General features: G+C 45.4%; 1 long non-coding RNA gene across 2 annotated transcripts; it reads left to right on the top strand.

Moving 5' to 3' along the window:
• The first annotated feature begins 1,006 nt into the window (after nucleotides 1-1,006).
• On the top strand, nucleotides 1,007-13,646 carry LOC121065426. Of its 2 annotated transcripts, none has more exons than XR_005817051.1 (4): nucleotides 1,007-1,359; nucleotides 5,523-5,572; nucleotides 6,036-6,169; nucleotides 12,031-13,646. It is a non-coding gene; the product is annotated as an uncharacterized LOC121065426 (long non-coding RNA). The 2 variants fall into 2 exon arrangements; XR_005817052.1 differs by lacking the exon at nucleotides 12,031-13,646 and adding an exon at nucleotides 7,431-7,590.
• The last annotated feature ends 7,316 nt before the right edge of the window (nucleotides 13,647-20,962 follow it).

Genomic DNA, 20,962 nt, shown 5'->3' with positions numbered 1-20,962 from the left:
TTCTTTTCTCACAAATTAACCATACAAGAGTTGTAGTTAAGGTTTGAACCTCATGGAATTCCTGCTGGCTTAATCAGTCCCTGTTCACCATGCCATGTCCTTCAAAATGCACGGACAGGTTTGCAAGAGAGATACGTCTAACATGAAATGAATTAAAAGCAGAAGCCAAGTTCTCAAAAAATAGGTGGTTCCTTTGAAACATACCTTTACGTCTTCATCATTCTTGCCATAATTTCCAAAGTTTGAACTTCTCAAAATTTGCCATGACTAACTTATATTTACAGTAGTCAGTGTATAAGTCACGAAACTGCAATTTTCTCCTCCAAGACAGATGTAAGCAGTGAATGAGCTGCTAACATCTCATTACACGCAACGATGTCATTATGTGGAAAATAACACAACGGGGATGCCCGAAGCAAGATTTTTAGCCACTGAGATCTGAGAACTTGGTCATAAAATACTGACTCAAATTGAAGTAGTCAGGATGAAATTCAGTGCCCTAATACCAGCAACTCATACCCTACTATGTTGCATGGGCTTGTCAATCTCCTTGTTTCTTTAACATAGTTAAATTATGTTGAGGTAATGGGAGTGGCATGTTTGGGAACTTCAGACCTATTTTAATTCAATTGTAACATTGGCAAACCCTTACATTTTTACAGATCCTCCAGTAACAGGCTACAAAACCCCATAGGAGCGTGCTAAACCTTGTAGCACCTGACTGAGATGAAAATATATTCAGAAAGGTACTTAGTGAAAGGTCTTGTTCTTTTCTGGAACAGCTCTGGCTTTGGCACACACTGAGGTTCTTCCTTGATAAACCTATGATACTGGAAATTCTGCTAATCTTAGACATAAATCTGAGCAAAACTAGATACACTACATCAACTGGAGTGTCCTTCTGCTCTGTAGATGAAGAAATGAAAAGTAACAATGTTAGATGTACCCAAGGCTATCTATTGTGTAACAATGCAAGGACGTGAGCCCAGGTTTCCATGGAAAAGCACTCCAGTTGCGGGAACATCTGTCTTCTCTCTATTATTTTATCTGTGCTATCCATACGCTTCATGTGAGGCAGAAGATGTGGATGTCTGGGGTGCCTGAGGGGGCAGCTGAGGGGCAGCTTGGGGGAGTAAAATCCACAACCCAATTAAAATCCTGTGGGGTTTAACACAAACCTCTCATCTCCGAGCTGCTCCTTATTCTTAGGCTGTCTTGCTTTCTCCAGGGAGGAAGAGCTACTGTAGTCCTCGGACCGAGGCCAGCACTCGAGTTGTTCCAGCAGCCACTGCCTAAGCAAAATAAAGCACAGCACCAAGGGAACAAGAGCGCCAGACTTGCTGCAATACAACCCCTGGGGTGGGTACGGCTTGGGACACCACTCCGTGCTGTGTGGTAGCAGAGGTCTGTGTAGCTGTGGGGAGGGATGTCTTCTGCTTTCTGGGGAAGCCTCTCTGAGCATGCACTGGTGCTCCTGAAGGGTGGCTGTTCCCTGTCCCAACAGCGAGGACCGCCACAGCAGCCAGCAGCCCTCCTGGGACCTCTGCCAGTGAGCAGAAGAGGAATATTTACTGCTCCTCATTATGAAGGGTTCAGGCAGGGGATGAGTGGAGAATATATGGCCCCTCTAAGCTTATTCCCACTGCTGTTTGGGCAGAGAGACAATGGACAGGCTGGGAGCTGCCTTTCCCTCACGGCCTGGCAGGGCTGGGGTTCGGGGGCACATGGCTGGCCTTCAGAAAGGTCCCACCACCTTGCCCAAGGTGTTGGCCTGCAGCCATGGAGGCCACCACACAGCCCTGGCTCTCCATGGCTTGCTGTCCTCATCCCACCATGGGTGCAAAGGCCCACAGATGGTTAAAATGCAGCCACATTTTCCACCAGTGCTCCCTGTTTTTGAGGGCAGGCAGGGGACAGGCAGGCCTTCAGCCCCCTCCCCACACACCTCTCCCTCACGCCTACACAAAAATCGTTGTTGCTGAGGGAGAAATCACCAAGATCTCTCACCACTGAGGAAAGCGCACGTACAAAAAGAAGCCTAAATTCACAGAGTAATCAGAATTACTTTTCAAAACAGTATCTGGTTACCAGCTAAAACAAACAGCATGGTTGCCGCCCGGGGAACTGCCAGGCGGCGCAGAGGGGCAGATCGCAGAAGATTAAATACTCGGCTGAAAAAAAGAGAAGGAAAAGGGCTCTTTCTACAAAAGGCTGCCTCAGCTGGAAATTAAAGGGAGCAAAGCGAGAAAAGGAGGATTATCCCCCTCCCTTTCCCCCCGTGTGGCAATTAATCTCGGGGGGAGAAGGGGAAGAAGCACTGGCCGGGGCTGCGTGAGAGCTTCAGCGCCGTGGGCCGGGGCTGCCGCCATCCCGGCCGGCCTGCACTTTTGAACTGTGCCATTGAGTCAGGCCCTGCGGACCCACGGGGAGATGGAAACAGGATGACTGGACCTTTGAAGTTGCCAGGGTGTAATAGCGCGAGGAGACGAGAGAGCCTGGGCTCACAGTAACCCACTGTCTCTCATCAGCAGCAGCACATTAATTTGCCGCGTGAGGATCATGCGAAAGAAGCGACGGGGCGGCTTGTCAGGGAAAAAGCACCAGGGAGGAGGCCCCAGAGAGGAAGGGGAGGGTGGGAAGGGGAGTTTGGAGAAAATTGCTCAAAATTACAGTATTCAGCTTTTGCTGACAGTATATCAAAGCCCAACTTCTGCCTTTATGATATTTAAATCCCTGCCGCTTCCCCAGAAAAACAGCGTTGGCACAATAGAAACATTATGTGCTGGCGTGGGGAGGGGGGGTGCTGCTGAAACAGGACTGGTTTCGGGTAGGAGTTGTGATGTGGACTTCGAGGGCCTGATGGCTCCACCACAGAGATGAACAAAGTGCCTGTTTGCAGCGACAATGTCCCGAGGAGGCACTTTGAATTTGTCTCATGTTACACAGCTTGAAACACACACTCACCACTGCCCCCAAGGATGTGGCTCAGTTGTTGCACAGGCTAGGAGCACCGAGGATGCAACAGTATTAAAATTAAACTGGAAGATAAATCATAACTGACAGCGCAGTAAGAGGATTAAAGACCCTGCCAAGGATTTATGCCTTCTTCCAGTTACAATGCTCTGGTCTCCCTTGTGGGATCTGCAGCCTCCTTATTGGTGGTGCCAAGTACACCTTTAACATTGCCACCTTCTTTGTTGGCCAGAAGGGAACAGGAGGGGACACCAACCTGTCTCAGGGCAGAGCCTTGGGAGATGATATCAGGGAGTTAGGATGCCAGAAGTACATGAGATGCAGGACAGGGGAAGACCTGGGAGAGGGCAGGTCTCTTGAAAGGGTGTGCATCCCATGGGAGACCTCATCTGACAGCCCAAAGCAGGTTTCACATGCAGCTGTGTATGGAAGAGGCAGTATTGGAGCTCCTTGCTGGCTGTGTAATAGCCAAGTCCCACCAAAACCCCAAGCCAGGCAACTTGTCAGAGATATGCCTACAAATGGCAGAGCCGATGGGCTGAAGGAAAGGCTGCTCCTCCTGACATGATCTTAATGTCAGGTTAAAGCCACCTGCATGAGGCTCAGTCCAACAGGATGGAACAAGTTAGCAGATATTAGCTGGTCAAAAAAAGTTATGTTCAAAGAAGCATGCAAACATCAACGCAGCTTCACAAGACCCCAGGAGGGAGGCAGACCTCTCCCATCTCTCCAGATGAGTAGAAGAGATACAGTGCTCTCCAAGCTGCCCTCAGGAGAGCAGAATTGAGCCCTGGATGGAGAACAGCTTGCACGGCATCAGCTGCCACCCCCCAGCAAAGGGTTGAACCCATGAAACCATCTATTACCTCTAAGGGACCATTTCCTGAGTAGCAATATCAAAGGCCATTGTGTTCATAAACCCAGCCTGGTTCCTTATTAGAAGAACAACAGATCTGGCATCTGAGCTTTGTGTAGACTGCCTTGCTTTTCCACCTTCAGGCTGCTCCTTCCTGCCCCTGTTGTCCCAGGTTGGTGACACCATTCTTTCCCAGGATGTGGATAGAGGAGTAGGGAATGATGAGAAATTAGGCTGGAAGCCAAAAGCACTGCCCATTCAGAAATGTAAAAGCCTCCTGGAGGAAATCAAAGTTTCTTTCAATAGGAATGCCAGTGGGGTTACACTGGGGTTGCAAATGGTGATCTGAGGAAGCATGAGGAAATACAAAAGTATCCCAGCAAGACCACAGAAGGAGACCTTTCCCTCTCACCAACTTTCATTATCCCATATATCTTCGAGGGAGCTGTATTTCCATTAATGTCTTCCTTGGAAGAATAATCTTTTGCTTCTGAATCATCCCTGAAACCAGCAGAAGGCAGCAAAATGAGCTCCATTTTCTGTCACAACAGAGGGTGGGGAGTGCTCTTCAAGGCTACCAAAAAGGAGCAAGGTATTTCCAGGAGCCTTTCATTACAACCCAGCCAATAGCTCATAGCTGGAATATAGGCTAGTGAGGCTAACAGCCCAGGGAAGTATCAGCTCGGGGCCTCACATGGGATGTCTTTTGGAAAGACTATGGGTTTGTCTGGGGAAGCTCAGTAATGAGACACTAGGCCACTTGGAGCAAACCTGGAAGTCTTACTAGAGGAAGGAAGATTTTCATCCAAAAACATTGCCTTCTCTGTTCAAACCAGGAAAAATCAGAACAAAGATACGGGCAAATCTAATCCTCATGCAGGATGGGCAGAAAAGGGGCCTTTGTTCTGCATGGGTTCAGGGCAGCAGCCCATCTTCGGCAGTGAGACCTCCTGCTTGTACTCCCCCAGTACCCTGTGCTCCTGCAGCACATATGTGGACACCCAGAGAAGAGGGTAGGTACAGACCCAGCAAGCACTGACACAGGCTCTGAGTGCTCCCCTGGCATTCAGTAATTCATAGCATAGGCACCTCTGAGTATGATATGGTGTTTTTATTATTATTATTATTATTATTATTTTTAGTAGCCATTGCTAGATTTTTCTTCTCTAAATTTGCCTTTTTAACCCCTTGCAGTCTTTCAGCACACAGCTTCTTTTAGCAAGGGGACTCTCAGTTTCATTATGCTTTTTGGTTTGTCTGAGAAGACAAGACTGGTGCACAAATGGTAACATGTCCTAAGATGAGAAACATCAAATCTATTTTGCCATCGCTACAAGTTCTGAAGAAGTTAGGATTCACACCTCACAACAGATTCTCTGCCTTCCACACTTGGCTTCCCTATGGCAAGATTTTAAAATTTATTTGGGGTATTTTGTAAACCAAATTACTTCACAGGAAAAGGACAGAAGGTGGAAGAGGTGCTAAATTTTGCACTTGCATGTGGGCATGTACAATGGATTTGTGACAGCTTTTACCTTTGCAGTTTTCCTGCGCCCCAAGGCAGGATAGGGATTGGGCCGCAGTAGGAATTGGGCTGCATATTTATACACCCTAAAGCCAGCTTGAAAAGAGGGTGTGCAGAAAAGGGGGGTAGGAGTGTCAAATGTTTATTCCTCGGTTTCTTTCTGTACAGAGGGAGGAGAGAAGATCTTCCACAAAGCTGTTGTGCAGCTCAGAGTGCATGTAAGTACACACTGAGCTTGTTGGCTGGGAATTGCCCTAGAAGATCTAAGTATTGTTATGTGGTTTCTTCCCTTTCCAGGCATCTTTGTTCCCCAATTTCTGGCCAGGAACAGAACCTGGAGTGCCCAAGCACTGCGGTGAAGCCAGCTGTCATGACATTTCCAACCCAACCAGAAGTGCAGGAAATCTCCCAAGAAAGCTTGTTTTTATAGGCTCCCAGAAGGCTTGCATATGTCAGATATGCTTATCCAGACCAAACCCAGCCTTCCTGAAATTCATTCCTCACTAACATTAATGCTTTTTTCCATGTCAATTTGAGTGGTGTGAGATTTTTGGCAATAAGGGAGTAGTAAAGATTTGTTTACAGCTGTTTTGGAATGGATGCTGGTTTGTTTATTGTAATTGATGCCAAAGAAATATTTCATAACAAGTAATATATTCCAACTTATTCATTTTTTTTCAGCGATTTTAATTTACTGTAGGGTTTTCATCTCAACAATGTGTTGCTTAGCTGTGTCCAGCCACATAAAGCAAATGGAAGAGAGAAAAAGAGAAGACATTTCATAAGATGCTACCCTGTTCTTCAGAATTTCAAAGGTAAAATCTCAGGCTGACGCATACCAGTTCAAAAACAAGGGAGGAGTGTTAAACTGTCATATTTCTTTCTTTTTTTTTTTTTCCATTTATCAAAGTTATATAGTGGTGAATCAATCACCTTTATATGGTGATTCAATCTAAAACCTTCTGTCAATTCTATCACGTCCTTAAATGAACATTTTTAATCATGTTTCCAGTGCAAATATAAACTGCAAGAAACCTGAAGTGAGTTTTCGATGACCATTTACATATAGTCAGGTTCAAATATTTTCTCGTTTAAATTCAAGCAAGCAAACTTTGATTATCCAAATGTGGAAAGAAAAAAAAAAAAAGGAAAGAAATTTAAAAGGCTTTCAATGCCTGACATTAACTTTCTTTAATATGTAAATATTAGCCAAGTATTTTTTGTAGGACTGTCTGGTGTAGGAGGTTAAATAAGTATTTAGCCCCCAGGTAAGATTCCTTGTGTAATGAAAAATAAAGCCACATGGTGCCCACTGCTAGGAAAAAAAAGGCACAATTTCTCCTCGAAAATAAGTTCGTTATGCATTCCTGTTTATGTGGAGATTTCTAGCATCAGCAAAGTTTATATTCTCAGTAAAATACGAATAATTGGAAGATCTCCTGAGAGCTGCAGAACTCATCTCAGAAATGCAACTTTCTAGGCCCCATTGTCATTATCTGATCTAGAATGCAAGATATATCCTGCATCAGAAGATACAATCTACATTTCCCAGTGTGTTAATAACTTGACCCCCTCCAAAGGTCCTGCTGTGTGTATTGAAGCTGCCTATTAATTCCCTTGTGGACTGCTGGTTTTGGCATTTAATCTCCAGGAGGAATTTAAGAAGGTCAAAGTCCCCTTCTTTGAGGAATGCCATACAAGTAATAAAACAAAGTACGTTTGCCCCCTCAAAGAGCTAGAAGTCTGGGAGCTGTGTTGACAAGAGACCTTTGGACTATTTATACCACTAATAGGAAGGGTGGAAAGCAGAGACATTGTTACTGTAGTTTAATAAGTATGAGAAGATAGTTAATATGCATGGAATTTCACACACACACACACACGTGACATTTGAGTCATATTAAATACAGTGTAGAGTCCAAAGTCTCTTTTCACACCACTGTAATCCTATTGACTGTTTTGGTCTCTGCATGGTGGCTAGAATTCACACTATGGTTGTTCTCTTGGAGTAAATAAGGTTAGGAAGTAATAAAAACTCAGCAAAGTTCTCATAGATGGATCCGCTCATGGTTGTAGGACATCAGCATGAAATGTCACTAAGCACAAAGACCAAATAGAAAAATCCCTAAAAGCTGTACTTGGCAACACGAGCACAGTCCTAAATCCCAGAATCAAGCAGACCTTCCCCTGTTTTCCAAGGACTTCCAAGACAGCAGAATTAGAGCCTCTCCACTGCTCAGAGAAAATTAAAATAAAATAAAATAAAATAAAATAATAAAATAAAATAAAATAAAACAAAACAAAACAAAACAAAATAAATATAATTTACTTAGTTCCTAATACAGAGGCTCCTTGTTTTGACCCCCACTGGGCACTCTATGCTGTTATGTCACAAGAGCCATGGATTTATGGCCAAAACTTCCATCAATCATTTCAAAGCATGCATCTGTTCTGGTGACTGTGGGCACAGCTGAGGTTACTCCGTGTGCAGACAGGTTCTTCGTGCTAGTGGAGCACCCACCAACAATTTGCTCCTTGCAGAACAGGGCCTGTGATGGGTTGCCTAAGTTACGTGGTATTACCTTAGGTATCTCATTAGGTTACTGGTCTTCCTAGCTCAGCCTTCGAAGAAAAAAAGAGTAAATATGATGGCGGTGTTTGTTTATTTTTTTGTCTACCCGTCTGTCCCTTCAAGCCTGCTGGCCAATTTCGATTAATCTTTGCCAGTACAAGATTCAAGAGAACATGTGCTTGCAAGCTGATTTAAAATGCAGGGAGTACAGAGAGCCTAGAAATCTCTCTTCAGAGTAAAATCTGCTACATAACCTCAACTCTGTTCAGCTCCAGGAATTACAAGGAAAGGCAATACTAAATATGAAATTTCAGTTGGTTCTGCAGCTTGTGAAGCTAATTCTATAAACACTGGAGGCCGGGGAGAGATGTAATGAGCAGTCTGGTGAAAGTCTGCAAACCTTTCTCAAAAAACTTTAATGGCATTTCCCCATTATCCTGGAAATAAAACACCTTTCCAGCCCAATATTCATGGGAAACTGGTTGTTAAGCTGTGAATACCACAGATACAAATAATTTTCTGTACATACAAAACCCCCGTGCATGGTCAGGAGTGGATGCTGCGGTCTGAGCTGGACCGTGCTCCCAAGGGTCATGGGTGACATCCCCAAACCTGGTGGCATGCAGCTTTTTCACCCTGAAATCTTCGAGCAGCAGCGGACACGCCTGGGCTCTGTCTCTGCTCAGTGCCCTTCACAGTCCAGGTGTGGGCAGATAATGGCTTGGACTTCCCTTTTACTGCTGCTTTTATTTTATCTGTGCTGAGATACCATCAGCGGCAAGGCAAGTGTTGGGAGATTTCTTTGACAGTCCTCTCAGACATCTGATTACAAAAGGCCCTCGCTTATCCAACGCCTCTCTTAGCTGATTACTTCAAAGGGACTGACTCTCCCTTCTCTTACTTCTGCTGCCTGAACAGTTTCTTTTCCAGGGCTCCGTTTCTGGCCTTTTTTTTTTTTTTTTCCCCACAAAGTGTATCAGTGCCGTTGCCTGCCCAGGGCTGGATCTGAAGAGGAATCTGAGCTTCTGGACTGATAACCCTAAACCTGGGGACAACCTGATGGAATTTGAGGTTTTATGAACCTTTTGAATGATTTTTGTGTGTTCACAGGGTTCAAAAATTAGCTCGAGTTCATGAACCTTTCCCCCCCTCCTCCTGTCATTTGAAACTAGGGTTTTTTTCCAAGAGCAATTCGTTCCATTAAAAGTGTATTTTCCTAACTAAATGGGAGTTCTGTGCTACTGCATGTCCAGACAGGAGATGTTATGAATCATGAGATGGAAGAACAACTTTGGAAGGAAGAGCCCATCACCATGATTAGAAACCATGGATAAAATCCTGGCCCACTGAAGCCAGCAGAGTAATATTACTGACCTCTATGAGAAAAGGCTTTCACTTCTTTTTTTTTCCATTGGAGTTTTTCTTCTCTCCTCCTCATCATGGGATCTGTGTTTGTTTTCCTCCAGCCCACTCAAGGGCTTTTTTTTTTTTCTTTTTTCTTCTTTCTTTTTAACAGCCTTTAGGTTTATTTTATCCACAACTGTTTCTTACACTGCTTCCCTTCTGTACAAATCTGGCTCCTGAAGCATCTGAGTTGAACTTTAAGCCGGCTGAGAACAAGACAAAATAAATTTGCCCCTGGAAACTTCATTCTTTCCACAGTTTTCTGTGGCTTTCACCACCATGCCAGCAGAAAAATAGATGCCTTACATATATTTTCAAAGGAGCTCGATTTGCAGGGTAAGTTTCTCACAGCCAGAACAAGCCGGCACAGCTACAAAGTGCAGTGCACAAGCATGACAGGAGGGCAGCATTAAGGATATATATACATATATATATATATATATTTGTACATTTATATTGGGCCAGCTCTGTATGTCAGTGAGAAACAGATCAGCACAAACCATGGGGGAAATTGCCCAGGGCCAGCAGGGGCCCTGAGCTTGGCACTGTGGGCACTGTCCCCAGTGCCTGAAACTCTGCTAATGTCAGGTTTCTCCTGTGGATCTAACCAAGTGCAGGATTTCTCTCTTCTCTCTGTCGGCCAAGAGTTGAACCTCTTCTTTATCTTTCAGTAGAGCTGAGAAACCCTGGCCTCAGTGCTTAGCTACACCACCAAAGCACATGAAGGCACAGTCCATGTCCTTGAGAGTTTAACAGCTCAGTTTGTCTGCTAACAGCTTAATTTACAGCTTGATATTAACTTTGCCATGTTAGTACTGCCCACATTTAGTGTTTGGGATCTCAGCGACATCTCCTGCGCTGCAGGTCAGCTTCTGTGGCAGCTTACCGTAAAGATGTTTCAGAGAGGACTGATTTTGTACGCCAGTACTTTGCTTCCAAAAAGCGATCCGATGTAAATGGCTGCTGCCTGTCATTCCTTGGGTGTGCTAAAACTTTGGAAATCCAACTGCTTTTAGCTGCTAGCCTGGAAAGCTGCTGTGCTGACAGCAAACGAGCCTGCCATGCTCTGTGCATTCGGCATTAGGAAAGCAATCCCAGCAATTCCCCGATGCAGAGGGCACCTCCAGCTCTGGGCAGCCCTTGGCATCCCCATGGAGGTGTGCAGCACAGCCTCCAGGTCCCGCGCACCGCGTGCTACCGTACAGAGGGATGCTCGGAGCGGTGGAGCCCCGCCAGCAGGGCTCCTCGGTGATGGATGTGGTGTGCTCCAAAGCCCCACTTCGCTTGGGCCTGTTTCAAGTCCCCGGGTTATCAGAGCACTGCCATTATAAATGTAAACTGCAAATGGAACATCAAACAACAGCCCCGTCCTGCACAGCGTCACTGCCACGGCTCGGCTGGGGAGGAGCCGCCTGATCATTCCCAGCTCCCAAACTGCCAGGGAAGGGCTGGGGAGTGACCAGGATAAAGAGCAGCTTTGAGAGCAGCCTTAAACCCCTTCTTCTGGAGGGCTAAGGTTACATTTTCCTCCTACGCTCAGCTTTGTTGTATTAAGTATAATTCTCTTTACTTTTATGAAAACAGGTTAAGAAGAGGAATTGGAGATATTTGGATTAATGTACAAGAACAGGGGGATTAAGAGGCCCTGTCAATTAAGGTGATCCCTTTAAGGCTCTGCCCTTTCACCCTTGGAGCTTGGCTTTAATTCCTGCTCAGACTGATGTGACTAAACTCCTTCTAATCTGACAGCTGATACAGGTCAAAAGTTAAATGTGTCCAGGCAGAAGACAGCATTCTCATGGTCCCCGTCCCCCGGGCTGTGGAGCGGGAGTCACGCTGACCCAGCAGCCCCAGGCACCCCACAACAGCCCCATAACAGCTGAAACACAAGGGGACTCGGCTGTGACAGGCTTTTTCAGCACCTTCTGGTGCTGGCTCCTCGTGGGGATTCTTGCAAATCTGATCCTTCGTGGCTTGATCCTCACCACCCTATTTGATGCTCTGATCCCATCAGAGTACTGCAGGCATATAAAGCCTTGTTCCTCCCCACCCCAGGGTTTGTCCTGGCACCTGGGGAGGTACTTCAGCATTTTCCCTGTGCAGAGTGTCCAGTGCCATCTGTAAGCAGTGACCCTGACCCAGCTGCATGTGTTTGTGGATGGAGGGGGACCAGGCGTGTGCCATGTGAGCAGGCTGGGGGTCATCCCACCAAGCCCTGCAGTCAGAGGTGTGGCAGCCGCTTCTCCTGTGCAGTCAGAGCAGCTGAGGAGATGGCTCTGGGGATCATTCTCCCACCTTGTTTCCACATCTCTGCCGGCAGGAGGTATGTCTGCAAGTGTGAGCCTTGTGCTAACAGCTGGCGAGGCTGATGGGACTGCCTCAGTCCCCTTCACTAGCTGCTGGGCATCCCGAGGCTGGTGAGAGGGATCCGCTTCTCACCACTGAGGCTTGCAAAGCTTTCCAAACCAAACCAGAACATGATGTTACTTAGAAGTGAATGTCGTATCCAAACGAGGGCACTGAAGATGGTTTATGAGTTGTGAGATCTTCCAGCTTTTATAGCAAACTTCTATCCAAATCCATACCTTGGAGGTACTGAGGTTGGTGCTGCCTGGTCAGGGCTGAATGGACCACGTGAAATGAATGAACTTCTCAGCAGTGTTAACAAAAGCAACCTGAAAGCTGTGTTTTTCCCTGCAGACGATGTCACTGGGCTGGGCTTGGGCCCTTGCTGGGATCAGTTTTCTCTGTATCATCTTGCACCTGCTCTGGTTCAGAAGAAGACTTTGAAGCCCAGAAAGACTGAGCAAGCAGCTCTCTTAGACCACACGACAGATACCATTCAGAGTATTTATGCTGAGAAAGCAGAACAGCCTTGCCCCATCTCAGATAATTAGAAGGTATGTCTGGATCAAAGCCATGTTAAGGCTTCTTTCTGTTTCTTCTGGCTGGGCACAGCAGCAGTGGGGACGAGGAGAGCAGGGAGGACACAAACAAGGGGGGATGGAGCCCAGCACCACAGGGTGACAGCCCAAACCCCTCCTCGTCCTGTCCCATATCCCCATGAAGTCTTCTCCCATTGATCTGCTCCCTACTTTTCTACCTGTGACTTCTTTTTCTTTTCCTCCTCCTCCTGTTTTTGGTGAAGCAGCCGAGAAGTTTGATCAGATCAATTTCCTGTCACCAAAGGGCTTAATTCCAGGCACACAGAAAAAAATGAGCAACTACCATTCGCAACACCAGTGCTTTACCAAGTTTCAGTCTCCCAGAAGCTGTTCCTCATTTTCCGTGTTTAACTGAGATGACGCTTTCTATGAAATCACTTTCTTGAGTCAGCTCAATCGGTGTGCGCTCCCTTCCACATACATTCTGAGCTCCTACCTCTGCTTTCAAGGCATCACCACCGATCATTTATCTCCAATTGTGCTCACTTACAGCTTGAAAGAGGGAGGTCTGGGGACTCCGGTTTCCTGGGGCCTGAAGACCTCTGCAGTCAACAGCCAGAGACGTGTCCCTTCATCTCCTGAGCCACAGCACTGCCACGTGCCTTAAGCAAGCTGACTGCAGAGGCTCCTCCTGCCGCAGCTTCAGGGTCCAAAGCCCCTCTTGCAGATCTGCCTGGCCGGGCTAATTCCTGCGATGCCTCAAGATGCTTTTCCTGAGCATCTTCTGCAAAAGCTGAGGGACCCTGCATGCCTGACCTGGCTCACGGGCAGAATTCACCTTCCCCAACCGCTTCCAAAATGCTGCAGCTCCAGAGAGCTCTCCAAAGCTGGCCTTGGGCACCCCCAGGGTGCAAAGCCGGCCACACGTAGGAGGGCCCAACCACAAGAGGGCAGCTTGGCTCAGAACCTCGTTATTTTAAGGCCAAGGAAAGGAAGAAGGCGCCATTTCCAGGCGATCCAGATGTGGGGAGTGCAGGCACTGTAATCAGGGTGGGTTTGCCGTCCTCTACCTCCATGCTCAGCAGCTCGTCCCAGCACATGGTCTAGATTAAGCCCCATTCTATTTTTTTAAGACATTAAAACCGCGATGAGCTCTCCAGTCCCCCAGTGGGCTCATCTTGGAAAATCTCGCAATAGCTCCGATTTCTGCCAAATCATTCTGATCTGAGCTTTCAACTTGTCTTCCACCCTGGGGGCTTGGCTTCCCTGTTGGTAGAAGGATAAAGGGCTTGTACAAAGGCCTCGGGAGAGGTGTGCGTGGGCTCCCTGATGCTGATTTGAAGCAAAGGCAGAGCCCGCGTGTGGGGGTGTGTGCACACCAGTTCACCTCGGGGGCCACCCACAGACTCCAAAATGAATTATTTGCTCATATATCTTCCCCACAACAAGAAACCTGTCTGCTGCAAGACGACAGAGGGAAAAAGAAAAATTGCTAGTGTGCTAATAGGTAGAAACCCCCTAATAAATGTGTTTCCTTGAGGTGTTGTGGAGTTCCCCGGTGGGGAGGTGGGGCAATGCGGACACTTTGGGGCATTGAAAGCTTGGCTGTGTCTCACAGATATTCAATTCGTACTAAATCTGGTCCAAACCCATGTCTGAATGCTTACACAGAGCTGAGCTGATGCTCTGGAAATGACCTGATGTCTTAGCTCATCTGTGCCATATGGAGAAAACGGTGTTCTCAGGAGAAAGACACCAGTTCCCGACTCTGCCATTGGTTTTATTTTGTCAAACGAAGACAGCCCTCATCCCTTGGTAGTCCTCCAGCCGTCCCAGTGCCTCTCCCACCAGGAATGCATGGTGGGGCTGTGGCCACCTCGCCAAGGCACATGCGACGTGCCTAGGAGCTGGCAGCCACCTTGGCAGCCACCCTGTGAGCGCAGGCCAGTGCTGGGCTCGGTTAAGGTACGTTCACACCAGAGGGTGACAATTTTGGCACACCAGAAGTGTTTTGGGAGCTAAGACAGGCAAATGAGAGCTTTAGTCACAAGGCTGGGATGGGAGCTCTGTGCAAGGGGTAGCCCCCCTTGCGCCTTTTCTCATGGCTATCCATCACTCTGGCATCCTAACTGCAACATTTATTTTAGTGCCACAAAAATGTCCTTAAATTCATTAGCAGATGTGCTGTGCTTTAGAAATGAATCCTTTAAAGACTGCCTTTATGTTCTATCAGTCTGTGGGTACAGCCTTCCGAGTCCATGTTAAACAAACAGCTGCTGAGTGAGACAGAGGGGAGTCAGAAATTAATAAAACCTTTCCCAGGCTAAATGGTGAAATGCTGCGTAGCGGGTATGTAATCTAATAAATACACCTGTTGAATGAAGGGGTAAGCAAAGAGAAGGAAGAAAAATGTTGCCTGAGGCCACCCCAGGCTGGCTGCCAGCAGATGTTTGAGCAGCACACGCAGGCGCAGAGGGTGTTGGTGTGGCAGAGATGGGCCGAAGGGATGCATAACAGCAAGGATGCTCATGCCACTTGAGTGTGACCAGCGCTAGCCCAGGTCTTGCTGCGAGAGCCCAAACTCTTAAAGTCACTCAAGCAGACCGAGCACAGGCGCACTCTGGGGCTTTGCAGTACAAGTCCTGCAGTGGTTGGCCAGGGATTAAATCAGTAAGTAAAATCACTGCATTTTTTTGTTAGAGTCTTGGCAAACACGAGGCAAACTAAGCTTCGTGACCTAGCTCTTTGCATGCAAGGATTAGCCGACTTCCTTCAGATGCCTGTTGGGGCCACGTACGCTTGATGGGTCTCTGTAGCCAGGGAGACACCAGACAAACAGCTCTGCCAGCCGCAGGTTCGTGAATGTGTCCAAAGCAAAGCGTCCCTCACAAGCACAGCGCCTCCACTGCAGCCTGTCCCAGCAAAAGAGAGAGGAATGCATAAAGCATGTTGTGGAAAGAGGGGAAAAAAACACTCCTGAATGCTTCGGGTCCCTGATGGTTTTTAGAACATTGTCAGGGTCTGTAAGATATTCATCATGGAGCTGTTTCTCCAGAGAAACTTGCCATCACGTACGTGTCTCATCTGGCCCTTCTTCCTCCTAGTAGCTCATGCCTCCCCAGCCCTTCTGCCATGGCAATGTCCCTACGTCTGAGTCCCTCACACTGGGACACGTGCTGGGAAGAGAGGGTCTGGACCCAGCTGTTGATATGCCACAGCATAAAGGAGGTTAAACCACGTGCCTTTCCCCTGGTCATTTCCCCATAAAGGAATATTCCTAAAGTGCTTTGAGATCCCTGGATGAAAGGATCTGTTAGTAATAACACTTTATTACTGCAAAGCTACTGCTAAAGGTCCGTCAGCTTTTCCTTTGTGCTTATGTACAGTGGGGTTTACCGCAGAGTTACAGAACACCTCCCCAGGCTGATACTTGGCAAGCCATCACCCAGTCCTGAGCCATTTAATTTTTTATTCATTTTCTGAAAGCTTATGTTGGCTGATTTTGAGCCTGCAAAGTGAAGAAACAGAAGAAAAACAATAATACCTGAACTGTAAAATCGGCACGCTGGTGATTTACAATGAAATAACTGTTTGGATTAGAGTGACTATTGTTCTAGCAGCACTCTACATCATCACTGAATGGGACAAAAAATAAAAGGAGAGAAGATTCTCATGTATATGAAGACATGGAAAATCGTGGTAGCTTAACATCTCTGAACACCTACAGCTTCCCCCCTTCCCAAAGCAAGCACGAATCATGTGGACAGGAGCACAAGTAAATCCTCATGTGGGCAAACGTGTCTGCGATGTCCTCATCCAGCTGGTTTTTGCCAGCCAGCCCGGGTGTGGAAATGTGGTAGCTGTTCAGCGAGGTGAGGAAGGATCACTTTTTAACTGTAAAAAGTTAACTTGTAAAAATGGTTTTAAAGAAAGAAACAGGTCATTTGGTCTCTGGCAAAACAACACGCTCTGCACTTACGTCATGATGGAGATGCTGCCTGCGTGCATTTGGTGGCACTGCTCTTCTCTGGCCTGGGGCATCGGTGTGACTAAATCCCTTGCTCACACACTCTTTTCCTAAGCAACTTGGCTTGGCATTTTCTGCAGGGGTAGGATGAGGAGAAGGTCTCTCACCCAGCTGCGACCCAGGCAGTGACCATTGCTATTCATTGCTGTGCTCTGCCTCTCTTCAGACATCACCTCCCAGCAGCTCCATCCTGACTTTGGAGCAGCACCAGGCAGGGGATGGAAGATGCTCCTCCTGGGCTCTGTGGCCACTAGAAGCAATTCAACAGGATTAAACTGAAGCCAAACAGGAACTGGAGAATTGTTTCTGTTTTGTTTTGTTTTATTTCTTCTTTTTTCTTTTTTTCCAGCACTGGAGTGGAGTCTGCCCATAATTGTGTCCTCTTCACTGACCGGACAAGGACAGAGATGAACAGGCCCTTTCCCCAAGCCTGAAGAGCTCGCACTAGCTAGGACAAAATCTCACATAAGAGTTTTTTCAAAGAACAATACGAAAATGGAACCCCTCTGTTAGCCAGAAGAAGCAGCAAGCATACTCACCAAACTGTGAACTACAGCCAAAGACAGTGCCCTCGGGGGTATGCTGCATTTTCTTTTTCTATATGAAAAAAGCATTGCTGAAGCCCCAGCACAGAATTTTAATATAACACAAGCTACTCTGCATTCATGTTTAAAATAAGTCAATTACAATAATACTTGATGCCACTATGATGACACTAACTTCCAGATTGCTTGTCTAGATTCAGTCACTGAAATCAAATTATTTAAACTACTGTAAGGTTCAATATGCTGCTAAATTATTGACTCCATTCTGGATGAGCTGAGGTCAAAATTACTAAAACAGAAAGCACATGAAACAAAATTACCACTTCAACAACCTTCTTTCAGGGTATATCAAAATAGAGATGAGGGAAAATCTAGTTTCGTTGTAATGTATTGTACTGCACAACATTTTTTCATAGTAAGCTTTCACTACATTCCTGCAAGACAGGCTGCTCTTGGACTGTAATATTGGAAGGGTGTCAGGAAAGGTATAACTATTTCTTTTTAAAAATCAATGATTCTTTAAGTTGTTGGCATGTTTGGAATAACACAACAGAAAATGGAGCAAGTGATGAAAATAACAAAGCTAACGACTATGGGAGCCGAATAAAGCAAAGAAGCAAAATGGGGGGGAAAACTGAAAATTCAGTCTTTGGGAAAGGTGTCCAAGAACGTGCATGGCCAACATCACAGCACAGAGCTTGCAAACATCTGCTGAAGCCGGGAGTTTAAAATCACTCTGCCCATAAACTGCAGCTTGCAGCAGGGATGCTGCCAGAACAAAAACCTCTGGCACAACAGGTAAAGCACCTTATTTCTGTAAAGAATGGAAACAATCCAAACAAACTGAGACTGGTTCTATCTATAAAATTATAATGAAATTTAAAGCCATATTCCCATCCTACTGGACTGTGGGCAGCTGGGATGCTGCACTGATTCTTGGAGCACAGGGATTTCTGCCAGAACATGGACCACAAATCCCAGCGCTTCACCTGAAAAAAATGGTGTCTTTAAAGGCATTGGACTTACACCAAAGATGATAAAATGTCAATAAATATTCCTTGGTATAAAGAGGTGAGCATGTATGGTGCTTGACTAAAAATGCCACTTTGAAATATCAAATGGCTTTTCTCTTTTTCCTGAATCCTCTCTAGGAATGATAAAAAACAACTAGGAAAAAAAATCTAACAAAAATAAGGTGACACACATTCTGTCTTATATACATATCCAGGAGATATTCTTTGGCAAAAAGTAAGGCAATATTTCATCTAGCTAAACCAAGGATGTAATTGGAAAAGTTTCAGTCAGAAATTGAAAATAGTAATGTTTTATACATATGTAAAATCAAAGTTGGACATGTTTTGCTTTGAAAAATCTGATGAGAATTTGGAACTACTTAAGGCTCATGAAATATCCCAAGAAAAGAAGAGTGATCTGGACCTAGAAATGCTCCAGAAAAGATTAAGCTAATTCTTGGTTCATTTAGCAGATGAGCCACATTTCAGTTAGAAAGAAAACATATTAAACGACTGGGAATGTCATAAAAATGTTATGCTTCAGCTGTATTAACTGGCAAAAGTTGTACTTGCAGTTCCAGTAATCTATGTGAGTGTTGAAAGAACATTTTCAGGACTCCGGTTTATCCCTTCAACACCGAGGTCCCATATTTCAGAGCAAATATCAGAAAGTGTTGCTTCAGTTTTCTCAAACAAATTATTCAGGAGAAGCATGGTTGTTTGACAACAGGACAGCAGTAGAGTATATTCTGCAAAATTTCAATGCAAGAATGAGTAATCAAAAAAGATTCAATTTCGAGCTTCAACTTTTTCTTTATACTTCTATTAAATCAACCTAACGGCCTAACCAAATCCTATTTTTTTTAATTTTATTTTTATTTTTCATATCATGAATAAAAGCAAGAAAAAGAAACCAAAGGCAAGACAGAGTGGAAGAAAGGCTTGCTTGGCTCATGACGTAAGCCCCACGAGGCTCCCCAGATGCTGCGGTGCTGCATCACCCACCCGTGCGGAGCCTGGCCGCGGCTCTGCTTACGGCTGCCCACCTGGGTGGTACACGCAGAGCAGGATGGCTGCAGGTCACAACGCAGCTTTGCACCTGCTCACAAATAATACAGAGCTGCTTGACAGTTTTCTCTCACACCCTCTGTCTGGAAAAATAATCTCCATGGTTCATTTCTGTAATTATCTTACTGATCAGCAAAATTATACGACACCAGAAAGTATCTAGGAAAGGCATAATAAACTGATAAGGATTTTTTTTTTTTAACTGGATGCCACTTCTCAGTAATTAATTTCTGGTCTGTGTTTCACTATTGTTCCTCTGCACATAGGTTGAAACTTGAAAGCATGTTGGTATCAAAGTGCATGCGGTCCTTAGTACACAGACCCCGCTAAGCTCATTTCCTACTCGAACGCAGAGCTCAGTTTAAAAGTTAATTCCTCCCCTGCAGAGGTTATGGGTTACAGCTATATTCCTTCCTTTAATGAGGGGGAATACTGCTGTGCTGGGAATATTTCCATGGCCAAATTAAATTCTTGAAGCAAGCCCAGCATAGCCAAGAGAAAGCTCTGCAGCCTTTCCTTACCTCTCCTTACGGTCTGACCTCACCACAGCAGACTTGAGCCCCTAGCTGGGAACAAAGCACGGGGCCCAATTCTGCCCTCAGATACACAGGGGCAAGCCTGCCTTCTCCAGGAGGCTGCTCAGGTAACGCTGAAGGCATTGCCAGACCACGGCCTTTGTAGTCTACCAGAGCAGACTGGAAGTCGTGTACTGAGGGAGTCTTTTAGCTTAGTATGTCTGGTGTTTTCCTTTCCTTTTCTTTCCTTTTTTTTTTTAATCCTTGTGTTTTACCAAGCCCTCAAGAAGGCCTTTAAACACACACACAAAAAAAAGGCCTTTAAGCACACAAAAAAATGAAAAACAAAAAAAAAGAGAGAAAAGAAAAAAGAGAAAAAAAAAAAAAAAAAAGAAAAGAAAAAAGAAAAAAGTAAAAGGAAAAAAATTAAAAAGAAAAAATAAAAAGAAAAAAAAAAGAAAAAAGAGAGAGAGAGAGAGGACAGATACTCTTGCTTGGTTTGAACAAATTTGACTATCCCTTAATGCTCACAATAAAATACTAAACACTGATGATAGAAGAGAGTAAGGCTTTCTTAGCTGAAAGAAAGAGTGAGAGTATATTTAGGAAAAGCAAGGAAGTTCTATAAATAGATTAAACGATGCAGACTTTGTTTGAGGGAGCTTTCAACACAGTACACAAATTAAACATTTCCAGAAATTCTGTTAGGCCTACGTAACAGGGTGCTATTGTGGGCTCTCAAAATGACCTTTCATATTTAAAAAAGATGTATTTGTATATATAATGGAAAATCTGCCTTGATAAACATAAGGTACTTTGTTGACTGTGGTTGAAAACGGACTGTTGAAGTAATCTAGCACATGGACACAAAATGAACCCTTGTTTTATTTATTTATTTTATTTTACTTCTTCAGCAAGGTCATGGGTTTACAGACATTGCATGGAGAGAATGGAAACTTGTACCTCATCAAACTAGTAAGTGGAATCCAATACAGCTCTCTGGCACGCTCACTGGCCAGCTCGGTCAAAGCTTTCACCAATGCATCTGCAGAGAAGTGTTCTCATCTAAGACTTTGGACGTAACACTGCAGCGTTGCTGGACCCACCTTGGTGCGTCTGCAGAGGAGAGGCAGCCCACCCTGCCCTCACCTCTCTCAGCCCTTGGGCAGCCCAGCCCATGAGCGTGCCGCCTTCAAAGCTTTTGACATTCATTCTACTTAAATGAAATAAATGTGTTTGTTTGTTTGTGTCCCAGCTTCTTCTTACTTGGTACAGGCAAAGGAAGATTTACATAATCTCGCCTGGGCACTTCAGTGAGCTGATCTGGCCCTTCTCCATTTGGCAGGGTAACAACTCAGGAATTGCGAATCAGTAAATAATAACTGGTAAAGTGCCTGACAGCCCAGTGCCCTCAGACCCTTTATCAAGGGTGTGACATTTCTAGGTGTCTTATGGTATTTACTGCTTGGCCTGGAAAGTGCAAAGTCGTTGTTTCTTCCCACTCTTTAGGGATGCTTCCTGATGCCTTCTGTACTCTTTCTTATGCTTCGTAAATCTTACTGCATTTTAAGTCATTTCT

Source organism: Cygnus olor, chromosome 2, assembly GCF_009769625.2.
Source record: "Cygnus olor isolate bCygOlo1 chromosome 2, bCygOlo1.pri.v2, whole genome shotgun sequence".
NCBI classification, from domain to species: domain Eukaryota; kingdom Metazoa; phylum Chordata; class Aves; order Anseriformes; family Anatidae; genus Cygnus; species Cygnus olor.
Note: the sequence above shows the minus strand (reverse complement) of the source record. Positions and strands in the feature narration are given on the sequence as shown.